This window comes from Pseudorasbora parva, chromosome 3 (assembly GCF_024679245.1).
Source record: "Pseudorasbora parva isolate DD20220531a chromosome 3, ASM2467924v1, whole genome shotgun sequence".
In the NCBI taxonomy this organism is placed as follows: domain Eukaryota; kingdom Metazoa; phylum Chordata; class Actinopteri; order Cypriniformes; family Gobionidae; genus Pseudorasbora; species Pseudorasbora parva.
Window position 1 is genome coordinate 62,602,177 of NC_090174.1, and position 15,938 is coordinate 62,618,114.

Here is a 15,938-nt window from a genome sequence, read left to right on the forward strand (position 1 = left end):
ACAGGTTACACACACGCTGACACACACGTCTGATGGTGTGTGTTTAGGCACAGGTTCCACACACACACGTCTGATGGTGTGTGTTTTTGCACAGGTTACACACAAACGCACACACAACTGATGGTGTGTGTTTGTGCATAGGTTACACACACACTTTTGATGGTGTGTTTGTGCACAGGTTACACAATCACGTCTGATGGTGTGTGTTAGTGATCACAGACGGCTAGATTATGCACAGGTTACACACACGCTCACACACACGTCTGATGGTGTGTGTTTTTGCACAGGTTACACACACACGCACACACATCTGATGGTGTGTGTTTGTGCACAGGTTACACACACACTTTTGATGATGTGTTTGTGCACAGGTTACACACACACACTTCTGATGGTGTGTGTTTGTGCACAGGTTACACACACACACTTCTGATGGTGTGTTTGTGCACAGGTGTGTTTTGTGCACACTCTCACACACACACACACACACACACACACACACACACACACGTCTGATGTGTTTACACTCTCCACAGGTTAGACTCGTCATATTAAAGCAGCGAATGAACCGTACCATCAGATTAGAGATAATCCTGTTGAGCCCGGCTCACATTCACAACACCACAGACACACACACACACACCAGCTCCATCAATGCATTGACCATCAATACTGTCCGATTATGACACACCACACACACCTGAACAACACACACCGCACAACATCACGTGTGTTTTATAACAAACCGTTTCTGATTCTAATATGGCAAGCCAATTTGACGTTTATTCATTCAGGGTTATTCATATTTATTAATATCAACAATTCAATTTTCACGAGTCAAAATGCTAATTCTTGGCTTTTATGCTATATTTTTAAATCAGGAATTGCATTTCCGCATTGACGTCATAACTCAGAAATATGAATTCGTGATATCTGTAATTGTATTTTCACTAGTGAAACGTTCTCTTTATGCATTCTGTTGAATATAAATAATGTTCAACGAAGAATTGTTTTTTTTTACTATTTATCAGAAAAACGATTCTTACTAGTAACAATCATAATTTTTGATACCAATAATTACATACTAGTGAAAAATATAAATTCCTAATAGCAAGAACTGTTGTCATTAGTTGACATGTTTATTCTTGATATCTGAAAATGTATTTCTAATATCAATAATTATAAGTATAATTTCAGATATCAAAAATGTTATTTTTACTAGTAACAATCACATTCATGATTAGGGTTGGGCATCGAGAACCGGTTCTAACTTGGAACCGTTTAAAAAATAACGATTCCATTGGAATCGTTTAGAAAAATTATTTTCGGTTCCGATCTTTGGTTCCAAGCGCGCAAGTTTTGGTTTCCATGGCCACCTAATTTCCGGTGCTTGCGCGCCCGCTTGTTCTTTTAGCCATGGAAGCCCGGTAAGCGGCTCTGAAGTGTGGATTTATTTCACTTTTAAAAGCCTGGGTCGGCACAGTGCAACTAGTGTTGTCAAAAATATCGATACTGAAATATCTGAAAAGATACGATAGCCTGCTCAGCCTACACAATCGATTCCAGCTGCTCTCCTCTCCTCTCTGACCGACAGCGAGTTGACGCGCAGCCGCATATTCTCATTCAGCCGGTTAACCTCTGAACACGACGGACGCGCGTTCTGCTGGACTTTTCCTTACGACAGCGTGTTAGTGTTAGTGTGTGTGATCGGTCTGAATTTCGCGCGGGATTGCACATAATTCTACGAATCCCCGCAGATTTCAAGCTCACATCTGAAGCGCGCACACACACATAGCCTACCGTAATAAAGCCGCCCCTGACATACAAGTGACTTGATTTTTTTCAGCTTATTATTGGTCAAATACACTCAAACAAATTCTCAAACAACTCTCTTAAACAATTCAGGAAGAAATGAAGAATGAGTAACAGGAACAGGATCCATGAGTGCGGCAGTTCTTAAAGGGACAGCAGTCATTTGTTATTCAAAGTCAAACTACAAAAAGACAAACGATCACACTGCCCTTGACTGATAAACTTGTCTAACTTTAATGGTTTTATATGAAACCATTTTTTTTTTCATATTTAATTTTTTGCAAAAACATTATCAATGTTATTTTAAATTTATTTAGCCACTTTGCGTTTTTTTATTCAGTTTCTTACCTGAATGTTAGACCTACCTGAAAAAATAAAGCAGTCTATTTCATTTATATCTTTTATTCTATTGTATTTATTTGTGCTATTTTTTGTAATATGTATCTTTGTTTATTCAATTTACCATTCAAAATCAAGCTTACTTGTGCTGTGTGTAAGCTATTGCAACACAATTACCCCGTTGTAAAAAATACATTGAGTTAACAAATATTTGAGAGATAATTTTAATAGTAATTGATCAATGTTTATATATGAGAAAAAGCTTTATCATATAAAGTTCTCTTCAGAAGAAATGTTTGATTGCCTAGACTTTCAAAAGACAGACAAAAAATTATATAAAAAATATCTAATTGGCGTTTTCCCCCCGTTCTATTGAAAATAGCATTGAATATCGATGTGACATGTTTTGACTCCACCCCTCAAAGAATCGGAATCGAGAATCGAAATCGTTCAAATCAAAATGATGCCCAACCCTATTCATGACATCAGAAATTAATATTGTCACTAGTGAGAATAGAATCATTAATATACTTTTTTTTACTATTGTTGATTTAAAGAGCAGATATTTGTACAAGTAACCACGCAATTATTGATATCAAAAATTATGATTTTTACTAGTAAGAAAATTGAATAGCTGATATCAAGAATTCATCCCCTGGGAATGAATAAAAGTCAAAACGGCTTGCCATAATGTTCGCTAGTTAAACCTCACCATAAGCTTCAAACTTAAATATTGATATCAGGAATTATGATTTCTTACTAGTCAAAATTCACATCAGAAAACAGTTCTTACTAGTAAAAATCATTATTTTAATATCAATAATTACATTACTAGTAAAAATAAAAGTTCCTGATATCAAGAACTCAATATCTGTTACATGTAAAAAATTGTATTTCTGATATTAATAATTAAAAGCATAATTTCAGATATCAAAAATGAAAATTTGTACTTAATTTTTTTTAAAGTTTGCACTAGTATGTAATTATTGGAATCAAAATTAAGATTTTTACCAGTGGAAATTTAATTCTTGATATCAAAAATTATGATTTTTACTGTGAACATTTTGTTATTAATGTCAAAAATTATACTTTTTACTGTGAAAATGTCATTCTTGATATCAACCATTATGATTTTTACTGTGAAAATGTAATTCTTGATATAAAAAACAATGTGTTTGTGCACAGGTTACACACACACACGTCTGATGGTGTGTGTTTGTGCACCGGTTACACACGCACACTCACGTCTGATGGTGTGTGTTTGTGTTAGTGATCACAGACGGCTGGTTTGTGCACAGGTTACACACACGCTCACACACAAATTATTTAATAATTCTTGATCTCAACCATTATGATTTTTACAGTGAAAATGTAATTATTGATATCAAAATATGATTTTTACTGTGAAAATATTATTGATATCAAAAATTATACTTTTTACCGTAAAAATATAATTCTTGATATAAAAAATGATTTTTACTGTGAAAATTTTATTATTGATATTAAAATTATTATTTTAATGTGAAAATGTAATTCTTGATATCAGAAATGTCCATTGTTGTTAGAAATTAAATTTCTGATATCAATAATTAGCATTTTAACTAGTGAAAATATAACCGTTGATATCAAGAATTCACATCTTGTGAATGAATAAACGTCAGCAACAGCTTGCCAATTTTTTATAAGTAACAATCACATTCATGATATCAGAAATTAACATTGTCACAAGTGACCAATCACTCGTAACTTAATTGTTGATATCATGAACAGACGTTTTCACTAATAACCAAAAATTGTTTTTTTTTAGTGTTAAAATTAAATTCTGGATATCAAAAATTGCATTGTTACTAGTAAAAATCTAATTCCTGATATCAATAATTAACATTTTAATGATTGTAAATTGAATTGTTGATATCAAGAATACATATCCTGTGAATGAACGTCAAAACGGCTTGCCATATTCGTACTAGTAACAATCACATTCATGATATCAGAAACAAATTATAGATATAAAATAAACTAATTTTTTTCAATTGTTGATATCAAGAATAGACATTTGCACTGTAGTAACCGTGTAATTGTTGATATCAAAAATTACGATTACTAGTAAGATTTGTATTTCTGCTGTGAAATAGGAATTTCAACTAGTAAGAAATCAATTCTTGAACCTGAATGGCAGTGATGGTGACGTTTAACTAGTGAAAATACAATTACAAATATCAAGAATTATAATTTTTGCTAATTGAAATAAAAAATGTAAATCAAAAATTAATATTTTTGAGAGTGGCGTCATTGTTATTATCGGGAATTATAGTTTTTACAAGTTGAAATTAAATTTTTTATATCAAAATTCATATTTTTCAGAGTAGTGTCATTGTTGATATCGGGAATTATAGTTTTTACAAGTTAAAATCTAGTGAAAATGTAAGTGTTGATATCAAGAATTCAGATCCTGTGAATGAATAAAAGATCTCGGCGATTATCTGAGTTTTTTGGGCCGTGTCTCATTGGTTCTCTGTGTATCTGATGCACTCTTTAGTTCCCTGTCTGGCGTTGTGTGTGTGTGTTTTCTACACTGTGACGCTGCCTTCGCTTTGCATTATCTTTTGACCATCTGTGTGTTTGCTCAGCTCAGGCAGGGAATTGTGGGAAGGCTTTCGGGTCTTCGGGAGCTGTCCGTGGTGCTGAAAACACACACACACACTCATCTACACATTGTAAATGTTTGCTGAACACACACCAGGTGAGCAGGACACGTCTGTAGATTTAATCATCCGTATAGGGCTGGGGATTAACTGATCTTTAATTTCAGTTATGAATGTGGCTTTTTATAATTCATCAAGATTTTCTTATATTATATCAAGTCATTTATATCGTCGCTCAAATTTCCGACATATATGTTTGGTCCATCGTTAGAACAGATATTGCATTGCGTTATGTTTTCATCGACTTACCGGTTATAAAGTGTACTGTAGCTTTAAGGATACTCAGCTTTTACTGTAATTTTGCCATGTTTTTAAAGTGGATATATTATGCCAAATTCCCTTGTATAAGGTGTTTGAACACAGATGCGTGTGTTAACAACCAGCTTATAATGGTAAAAATCCACACAGTGCTTTTTAATCCGCATCAATCTCTCATAACGTCTATTATATTTCCCTCCACTAAAATTTCATCATATATTCAATCATAGAGCGACAATGTTGGCAGATCAGTTTTATAGTTTATAGAATGAAATAAGACCTAATTAATACATTTTATTTGTATATTTAGTTGAATAACTTGGATCATAATTTTGTATCATAATTTTTAAGTTATCAAAATCAACATTTTAAACCAAAAAAATCGTAACCTTGACAAAATGTAGCTTTTGAGAATGTCTAAGAATAAATCCAAATCCACAACTTAATAAAAATAAGTATGTATGAGAATTTATAAGCCACTTTATATAGAGCTCTATAGGAATCTAGTGGTTACAACAGTTTCCCTTTATTTAGTCTCAACAGACGTCACTAATCTACCTTCAAAAATGTTTACATAGTGTACCTTTAACACAGAGTACTGCTGTATTTGAGAAATAATTGAAAAATATATTAGAAAATAAATTAAATAGGGGAAAATAGCTAACAAAAGTTGTATAAATTTTGCATAGTATCATAAACACCCTCAAAATTATAAATCATGATCAGAAAATATGAAACAAAAATATATTACATTGGTTGCACCAATGTAATATATTTTTGTTTCATATTTTCTGATCATTATTTTTAGTTTTCTTATCATATTTTAAAGTATTTTTTTTTTTTTTTATCAGCCCTACAAACAAATATGAGCTATGAAAGAGTGCATTCTAGTGTCTGTTCAAAATAAATGAGTTTAAAGGACAACTCCACCGGAAATGACCCTAGGGGTAATTAACAGATGGTTAACGAGTAGATCGTTCTCTGGGATGCGTTTTCATGAAAATCTAATGTAAAGAGTTTTATCTCTAAAAACAGATTAGCTTATAACGTTAGTTTATAGGGCACAGAGTAGTGAAATTAAATCACTAGTTAATACCACTAACAAGGCTCAAAATAGCCTCACACTAACACGGCAGCATAATGAGGGTCCCTACATACAAACCAAAGCATTGAGAACTTTTTAAGAGTACAAACAGTTTAATAATAAGACACTTTATAAAGACAGTACATTATGCGTTTACAGACAGACGCCATCTTGGAAAACAGTCTCGACGAGTCGAGCCACGAACGCTGTGCTAAGTCAGCTGATCGATAGGAATTAAGTTTGTGAAATCTAATTACATGGAAATGCATGAATTATATCTGTTTATTAAAATATATGGTTGACTAACTATAAGGGAAGAAGGCGTCCCATATGAGACTCAGTCACAGTTCATCACTTAGCACAGCTTTCGTGGCTCGACTCGCTGAGACTGTTTTCCAAGATGGCTGCCGTCTGTAAACGCGTAATGTTCTGTCTTTATAAAGTATCTTCTTATTAAACTTTTTGTCACTAACAAAGTTCTCAATGCTTCGGTTTGCATGTAGAGACCCTCATTATGCTGCCGTGTTAGTGTGAGGCTATTTTGAGCCTTGTTAGTGGTATTAACTAGTGATTTAATTTCACTACTCTGTGCCCCATAGACAAGCACTATAAGCTAATCTGTTTTTAAAGATAAAACTCTTTACATTCGATTTGATGAAAACGCATCCCAGAGAACGATCTACTCGGTTACCATCTGTTAATTACACCTATAGGGTCATTTCTCACCGGAGTTGTCCTTTAAGTATAAATTATACAAAATATTTCTAAAATTTCAACGTTTAGTGGTTGCGTAAGGTTGAAGACGAGCTCTCAGGAACACACTGTGGATCCGACACGCCGCAGGTAAAGCGTGCGGAGAGTAAATCATCCGTCAGCTTTCATAAGACTTCATCACGGCTCGACGGGAAGCAAAGATTCAGGAGCCAAACAAACGTATCTCTGAAGCTCGTTTCACACTGATGCTCACGCATGAGGATGAAGAACACACTGTCCCCGCTCAGCTCAGGTCTCAGTCCAACACGCCATCGTGACGCTTTAAACACCTCTAGCAGAACTGTCACGTCTCACTCAAATCAAAACACACATAAACACACACACACACACACACACAATAATCTCGCATAACATTGCCATTCATCTTCTCCAGTGGGAAACCTTTATAGTCAGCCGTTCTGTAAGCTACGAGTTTGTTAATCCTTGCCACGTTATTTCATCTTATTTTTAAAATAATTGTGTTATAAATAAACTACATTACCCATGATGCTGTGCTAGCCATCTCATTAGCTCCGCCCACTCCCATGAAGCACTGTGATCGAGTTGAAAAATGCTCAGTTTTGTTGTTGTGATATAAATTGCGGGTTATTTAGTGGAAAACTACACGCAAAGCACACAAACAATCCATCACCATGACAAAATGCAATGCATCAACTTATGCAAACACTTTCTTTTGCATTTTATATCTTGAGTTTATAGACTCTCTAGTAGCCTTTGGACGTGAAAACTATGTAACAAACAATTTACAGGTGCAAGTGTTCCTCTCATATTTCACAAACAAGGCCTTCGTACACCCACATCGAAATGCACTCTCCGCCGCAGTGCCTTATGGGACGCTTCTTCTGTTGTGTTGATGATGAAATGTGATTGTAGGCCGAATGTTTCTATTTAAAGTGAAAGGATCAGGCAGCTTCGTTAATGCCAACAGATCATACACACGCCGAAGGGCATCCAGTGCTTGTGTGTGAATGTGCGCATCATTTATAAGCCTTCTCTGGTTCTTACTGTAAAAATAGTGAACTAATGTTAAAAATGAGACTTATAAAGTGTTGTCTTGTTTGTTTCTGAAAGTTTAAACATTCAGGAAAAGAAAAATTATAATAATTTTTATCTATATAGTGTAATTTTGTGCAGTTTACGATTTACAGTTTCTGTAGCCAAAACAATGACTGAGATGCTTTTAAACCTTCTAACCTTTTTAATGCTTGAGTATTGTGGGTGGTTGCTAGGGTGTTGCTAAGATGTTCTGGGTTGCTAGGCTCTTGCTTAGATGTTCTGGGTTGTTAGGGTGTTGCTAACATGTTCTGGCTTCCTAGGGTGTTGCTAGGGCATTGCTAAGATGTTCTGGGTTGCTAGGGTGTTGCTAAAATGTTATGGGTTGCTAGGGTGTTGCTAAGATGTTCTGGGTTGCTAGGGCGTTGCTAAGATGTTGCTTAGATGTTCTGGATTGCTAGGGTGTTGCTGAATGTTATGGGTTGCTAGGGTGTTGCTAAGATGTTCTGGGTTGCTAGGGCATTGCTAAGATGTTGCTTAGATGTTCTGGATTGCTAGGGTGTTGCTAAAATGTTCCGGGTTGCTAGGGTGTTGCTAAAATGTTCTGGGTTGCTAGGGTGTTGCTAAAATGTTCCAGGTTGCTAGGGTGTTGCTAAAATGTTCCCGGTTGCTAGGGTGTTGCTAAAATGTTCTGGGTTGCTAGGGTGTTGCTAAAATAATCTGGATTGCTAGGGCGTTACTAAAATTATCTGGATTGCTACAGCATTGCTAAATTGTTCTGTGTTGCTAGGGTGTTGCTAGGGTATTGCAAAAATGTTCTTGGTTGCTAGGGTGTTGCTAAAATGATCTGGATTGCTAGGGCATTGCTAAAATGGTCTGGGATGCTAAGGCGTTGCTATAATAATCTGGATTGCTAGGGCACTGCCAAGGTGTTCTGGTTGCTAGGGTGTTGCTAAAATAATCTGGATTGTTAGGGTGTTGCTGGGACGTTGCTAGGATGGTCTGAAATGTCTTAAGGCTCTCGTTGTGACAACATGCCCCATTATAGAGGTCAACTGTGGTTAAATTAGCTTTTTTTATTTTTCTTAGGCAATATATACTCAAAAATCACTAAGATTAACTGAAAACAGAAAATATGCACTAATGCACTGTTTATTATTCAATGAATATTAACATGCTAGATATGCAGTGTTAATTTTAATTAATTTAATACAACTTTTATATATTTTGAATTTGTTTTTATTTTTGTATTTTCTGGTTTCATTTCAATTTCAGTTAAACTTTTATTCAGTTTGTTGTGTATTTTTGTTCTGTTTTTAAATGTTTATATTTTGTATATACGTGTTTTTTAAATGTTGATTGATTTTAATAACCCTTTTGAGATGACCCTTTGCAACATCCGTGACATCTCTGTTTTTCACACTAAAGATATCTTAATTATTCAGCTTTATTTAGAGCTTTAGTCACTGATTGTTCCTGTGATGTCTTTATTTAGATGTAATTAGTTGTTTTCCAGGATTGGCGAGGCATTCCAGATTTTGAACAATGGATAATTGCAGAGTCAGTTTGACTCGAGGTGTTAATATAGGAAGAGGCTTTTGTTCAAATAGTGTCGAGGTAATGATGGTGTTAATTTGGCCTTATTTAAACAGCAGATTGTGCTTCTTCTAACCTTCTGTATCCAGAGTCCTGGTCCTTCATAAGAACCATAACGAATTAAAGGGGCCATGACATGAGAAATCAAAATGACCTTGATCTTTTGACATCTAAGAGCTCTATGTGCCTTTAAAGGGGTCACGACAGGGGTCATGTTCTTTGAGGTTCACTAATAATGTTAATAAAGCAAACAAAGAATATTTTCAACCCTCATTCCTAGCCTCTGTCTGAAATTATCCGTTTTTTTTTTTTTTTTTTTTTTTTTTGTTTTTTTTCCAACAAAAATATCTTTATTTGTGTTCCGAAGATGGTGTTATGGGTGTCCAACTACATGAGGGTGAGTAAATAATGAAATAATTTTCATTTTTGGGTGAAAATGTTCAATATTCAAAAATATTCCTTTTTTTTTTTTTTTTTTTTTTTTTTTTTGACATACAGACATACAAACCACAATAGTGCAGTAATTGACAATCGAGTAATTACATAATTCTAGAAGTGAAATAAAAGTGTGTTAATGTATAAGGTGTGTGTGGGTGAGTGTAGGTGTGGGTGTGTATTCAAAAGCAAAATTACACATTTATTATTTATTATATTATCACTACCACTTATCATCATCATACCATCGTCATCATCATTGTAATAATCAGTGTCCCTTTTTTTATTTTATTTTTTATTTTCCTATGTAATATTTATCATTGTCACCACTTTCAATGGGTCAATAAGTTTCACATAGTATAATAATAATATAAGATAATCCTCCCCCCACATCTTTTCAGTCCCTATACTTTTTATTTTATTTTTTATTTTATTTTTATGTTGTGTGTAGTGTCTAAGGTGCATTAAAAGAAGGGGGACATTGTGCGAGTGTCTCAACTTAGGACAGAGATGCTGTCCTAGAGAAACCATTTCTCGCCTGTCCTACCTGCCTTAGTGTTTATGAGGTTTTCCAATTTAAATATACATACAAACACACATTTCTCTTCTACATTGTGGTGCATTAAAAACACATGAAAAGATTAGGGGGAAAATTAGAAATAATCAATCGATTTTACTATAGTAGTAGTGGTGACAATGAAAACCAGGTTTGAAATTCCAAAACAGCAATAATAATAGTTGATGATAATGATGATGATGATGATGATGATGACGACAATGATGAAAGCAAAGACAACAATGGAAACAGCAACAATAATAAAAATAATAATAATAAATAATAGCAATCATAACAATAACAATAATGAAACAATGAAACAATATTGACAATAATTGGAATTATGCAGTAATGCCTGTGGATTGATTAAGAGATGGGAGGAGACGGAGTTACGGAGAGAGAGAGGATTCAGAGTTGTAAGAGGTCAGAAAGTGTTGGATGGCAGAGGTCGCTTTCAGATGAGGGATTATAGGGGAGAGATGTGTATTCCATTGTAATAAAGTCGGTGAGAAGATTTTTCCAGTGGTTAATGTGTATTTTGTTACGAGTTTTCCAGTTCATGAGGATAGTTTTCTTGGCAATGGTTAGGGCTATGAGGAGAGTTTTAAAGTTTATAGTTTTATCTGTAATTATTGTGAGGTCCCCAAGCAAGCAAAGAGAGGGCGATAGTGGGATGTGGCAGCCCACTATATATAAATTATCCGTTTTTAAGGCGCGGCTCCTTTAAGGCTTGTCAGCAAACGCCCACTGTTATGATTGTCATTGAAAACATTATCCATATGCACACCGATCAGACATAATATTATGACCACCTTCCTAATATTGTGTTGGTCCCCCTTTTGCTGATTCATCGAGGCATGGACTCCTCTAGACCCCTGAAGGCGTGCTGTGGTATCTGGCACCAAGATGTTAGCAGCAGATCCTTTAAGTCCTGTAAGATCACAGGAGGTTCACATCAGAACATTGCCCATCTGCCGGCTCGCCTTCTTTCCATAGTGCATCCTGGGGCCGTGTGTTCCCCAGGTAAGCCACACACACACACACCCGGCCATCCACGTGATGTAAAAGAACACGTGATTCCTCAGACCAGGCCACCTTCTTCCATTGCTCCGTGGTCCAGTTCTGATGCTCACGGGCCGCTGTTGGTGCTTTCGGCGGGGTCAGAGGTCAGAGGTCACCCTGACTGGTCCATACGCCTCAAACTGAGCTGCTCTGTGTATTCTGACAGCTTTCTATCAGAACCAGCATTAACTTCTGGAGCAGTTTGAGCTCCAGTAGCTCGTCTGTTTGATCGGACCCCACGGGCCAGCCTTCGCTCCCCACGGTCATCAATGAGCCTTGGCCGCCCATGACCCTGTGGCCGGTTCTCCACTGGTCCTTCCTTGGAGCACTTTTGATAGATACTGACCACTGCAGACCGGGAACAGCCCACAAGAGCTGCAGTTTTGGAGATGCTCTGACCCAGTCGTCTAGCCGTCACAATCTGGCCAAACTCACTCAAATCCTTACGCTTGCCCATTTCTCCTGCTTCACACACATCAACTCTGAGGACAAAATGTTCACTTGCTGCCTAATATATCCCCCCCACTAACAGGAGATGAAGAGATCATCAGTGTTATTCACTTCACCAGTCATAATGTTATGCCTGATTGGTGTATAACCATAATTTACAGACAAAGCATTCTGAAATGATTTACTTATGGTTTGGTATGGAAAGCATATCTGTATACTGTATCAGTGTAGACAGCGTCAGTCATTATAATGACTTTTGCTTTTGACGGGACGCTCACACCCAGAGTAGCCGTTAAACAAAGCAGTTATGAAAACAAGCTCCAAAAACGGCTAGTTTGGATATTGTGGGATCTGTGATGTCACACAGGCAAACATATTTGCATATGCCCGCCTCCAGAACGAGAAATCAGCCAATAATTACACATCATCACACCATAGTCCCCGCCCACTGGTGCTCGGTCACTTAACATTTGCGATAATGTTTACAATATGATTGGGCGTTGATCCTGTTTCCTATGCAATAGCATTAGCCAATCAGAACAGTGGGCGTTTATTGACACACCTTAAAGGAGCCACGCCTTAAAAGCGGATCATTTCAGACAGAGGCTCAGAATGAGGGTTGAAAATAACCGTTTTCCCACATATACATGTGTTGTTTTTTGTTTGTTGTTGTTTTATTTTATTAACATTATAAGTGAACCTCAAGTAACATTAGAATTACATAGTCATTACATTGTTTAGAGAGCATACGTTTTTTTTGTTGAAAAATGATATTTTATTCATATAAGTCCTCGTACTGTAAGTGGACACCAGGACGTGGTTGTTGAAGGTTTTTTTTTATGAAATGACATGTACACTGTAAAAAATTAGTTGTTTTTTGTTGGTTTAACTTAAAAAAGTAAGTAACCTGGTTGCCTTCAAATTTTCAGTTTATTGAAATGAAAAATTTGAGTTGATACAACGAAGGAAATTTGTTTAATAAATAGAAACTCAAAATATTTTTGTATCTGAACCACATAAAAAATGTGATAAATCATGAAAATAGCACTATTAGGCTGCGTCATCAGAAATTAAACACACAATTACCCAATATGCTTACAAAATCTTTTAATAATATTTTAATAAAGGTTGTCGAATCTCAAAAAATGTTCATTGTATTAACTCAAAATTTTAATTTCAATGAACTCAAAATTTTAAGCCAACCAGGTTACTTTTTTTCTAAATAATTTTTTACAGTGTATAGGCAAAAAATAATGGGGTATTTTTTTCATTCACCAATCAATTTTTAGGTTTAGGTTTGTTTAAAGATGATTCTCAACTATTTTATGAAAGATATAACAGAATGAATTCATATGTAATTTTGCTTTGTGCAATATGTGTGTGAAATGGCCATACATGGGTTTTCCCATTCAATGCAATGCATCTATACACTGTCTCTAATTTGTTCTTGGCGCAACGTGTAATGAAAAAATAAGTGTAATAATGGGAGTAATAGTTGGCAACATTTTCATAATATCTATAGGAACATTGATATGTCTCCTAAAATGCCTGATAAAAGTGTATGAAATCAATGCCCTTTGAAACCTCATAACATTATCCTGAGATGTACATTTATAACAAATCATTTGAAAATGAGTCAGATTTAAATGATAATTACAAAATATTATCAAATTTCCATAAGAGTGCTAAATTTGATCATTCAGCCATTTTTAAAGACTGAGGAGATGTTGTCCTCGTGAATCCTCCAAACATTTGGTATCTCTGAGAAGCCCTGAGTGCTCTTTACAGGACATCCTGACTGACATTCACTCAAATATAATGTCCTCGTGCGACAACAGTTGCACCCATATGGTTAACTTCCAGTTCTACTGCATTGAAATTAAAAACGGCAAATGATTGCATTGATATAATGTGGTTTGTCTTTTATTACAGATTGTGACTAACACCTCAGATCATGCTAAACGTTGTTTTAGACAGGTATGATTATGTAAAGTAGTGAACATGCCAATGAAAGGGGATCATATTCCACTGGCAAAATTCATTTAAAATGCACAGATCTGGTTCATTGTGCGTTGTAATGTGGCACATGCGGAATATTGAGAGCATCAGCGCTCTGAGAGCATCAGCGCTGAGCACAAGACCTCCGTCAGCAGCGAGAGTTGCTGAATCATGCAGCGCAACTCTCCGATATTCACACACACTGCCACAAACAACGCAATATTCCTCCTGGAGATATAATATACAGTCCAAAAACACTTCAGAGGAAAACAAGGGCCTGTCGCTGAATTCATTTCAATTTTTATACGGCTTTATTTGATATTATTTGAGTGCCAATTCTGAGTAGCGCTAATGTTGATTAAAGCCAGTCACTCATCAATATATCATACATCCTTAGAAATCGCATCATGTTTCAGACTTTACATAAGTGATATAATGCGCCATCGTCCTTCTCAATATTCATAATGCATCACTGAAAAGCTGGAGGTCAGTTTCATTAATTATGCCCTTTTCTCAATTTGTGCCTCATAACTGATGCTCAATTGTTGTGGGTGGTTGCTAAGGTGTTTCTAGAGCCTTGCTAAGATGTTTTGGTGTTGCTAGGGCGTTGCTAAGATGTTCTGGGTTGCTATGGTGTTGCTTGCGCATTGCTAAGATGTTCTGAGTTGGTATCGTGTTGCTAGGGCATTGTTAAGATATTCTGGGTTGCTAGGGTGTTGCTAAGATGTTCTGGATTGCTATGATGTCGTTAGGACGTTGCTAAGATGTTCTGGATTGCTATGGTGTTGTTGCTAGGGCATTGCTAAGATGTTCTGGGTTGCTAGGGTGTTGCTAGGGCATTGCTACGATGTTCTAGGTTGCTTGTTGTTGCTAGGGCATTGCTAAGATGTTCTGGGTTGCTATGGTGTTGCTAGGGCATTGCTAAGATATTCTGGGTTGCTATGGTGTTGCTAGGGCATTGCTAAGATGTTCTGGGTTGCTATGGTGTGGCTAGGGCATTGCTAAGATGTTCTGGGTTCCTGTGGTGTTGCTAGGGTGTTCCTTAGATGTTTTGGGTTGCTATGGTGTTGCTAGGGCGTTCCTAAGATGTTCTGGGTTGCTATGGTGTTGCTAGGGCGTTCCTAAGATGTTCTGGGTTGCTATGGTGTTGCTAGGGCGTTCCTAAGATGTTCTGGGTTTCTATGGTGTTGCTAGGGTGTTGCTTAGATGTTTTGGGTTGCTATGGTGTTGCTAGGGCGTTCCTAAGATGTTCTGGGTTGCTAGGGTATTGTTGGGTGTTTTAAAAGACTCCTGGACCCTGGGTATCTGGATGTGGCTCAAGTCTCTAATGTGCACCTGTGGGTTTTTTCACCTGTGGGTTTTAATTATTATTTTTTATTATTATTTGTTCTGTTTATATTGAGACGATGTCATGCAACATTAGAGGAAGTCTGCATAATAAAAGGGCAGATAATTGCTGTGTGCATTAGTATCTGTCGTGTGCAGGTTGTGAATCACAAAGCAGAAACGACACAGCTTCCATCTTTCACACAGTGTTTCTGTTATGAGTTATTCATCTTACTCACATTGTGCATTATTATTATTATATTAATATAAAAGGACAGATTTCACTAATGATGCACTAATGTATATTGAAGAATGCACTATGAATGACTATTGAGGGGGATTATGTAAGTAGATTTAGATGTGTTGTTGTGAAAATGGCTGGTGATTTGATGATCCTCCATCATGCCTCAATAACATTTAAAGGTTATCATCATCATCATCATCATCCTCACGATGACCTTTACATATCATTGAGGCATGACTAAGCTGGAATACAAGATTAATACTGCATGCGTTTGCTTTATTACTGTATATTATTGTGTATCGCATA

General features: G+C 36.1%; 1 protein-coding gene across 12 annotated transcripts in view; it reads right to left on the reverse strand.

The window, feature by feature from the left end:
- Positions 1-15,938, reverse strand: part of dnm1a (dynamin 1a) — a 144,674-nt gene that overhangs the window by 128,324 nt on the left and 412 nt on the right. The gene's annotated exons all lie outside the window — the stretch shown is intronic.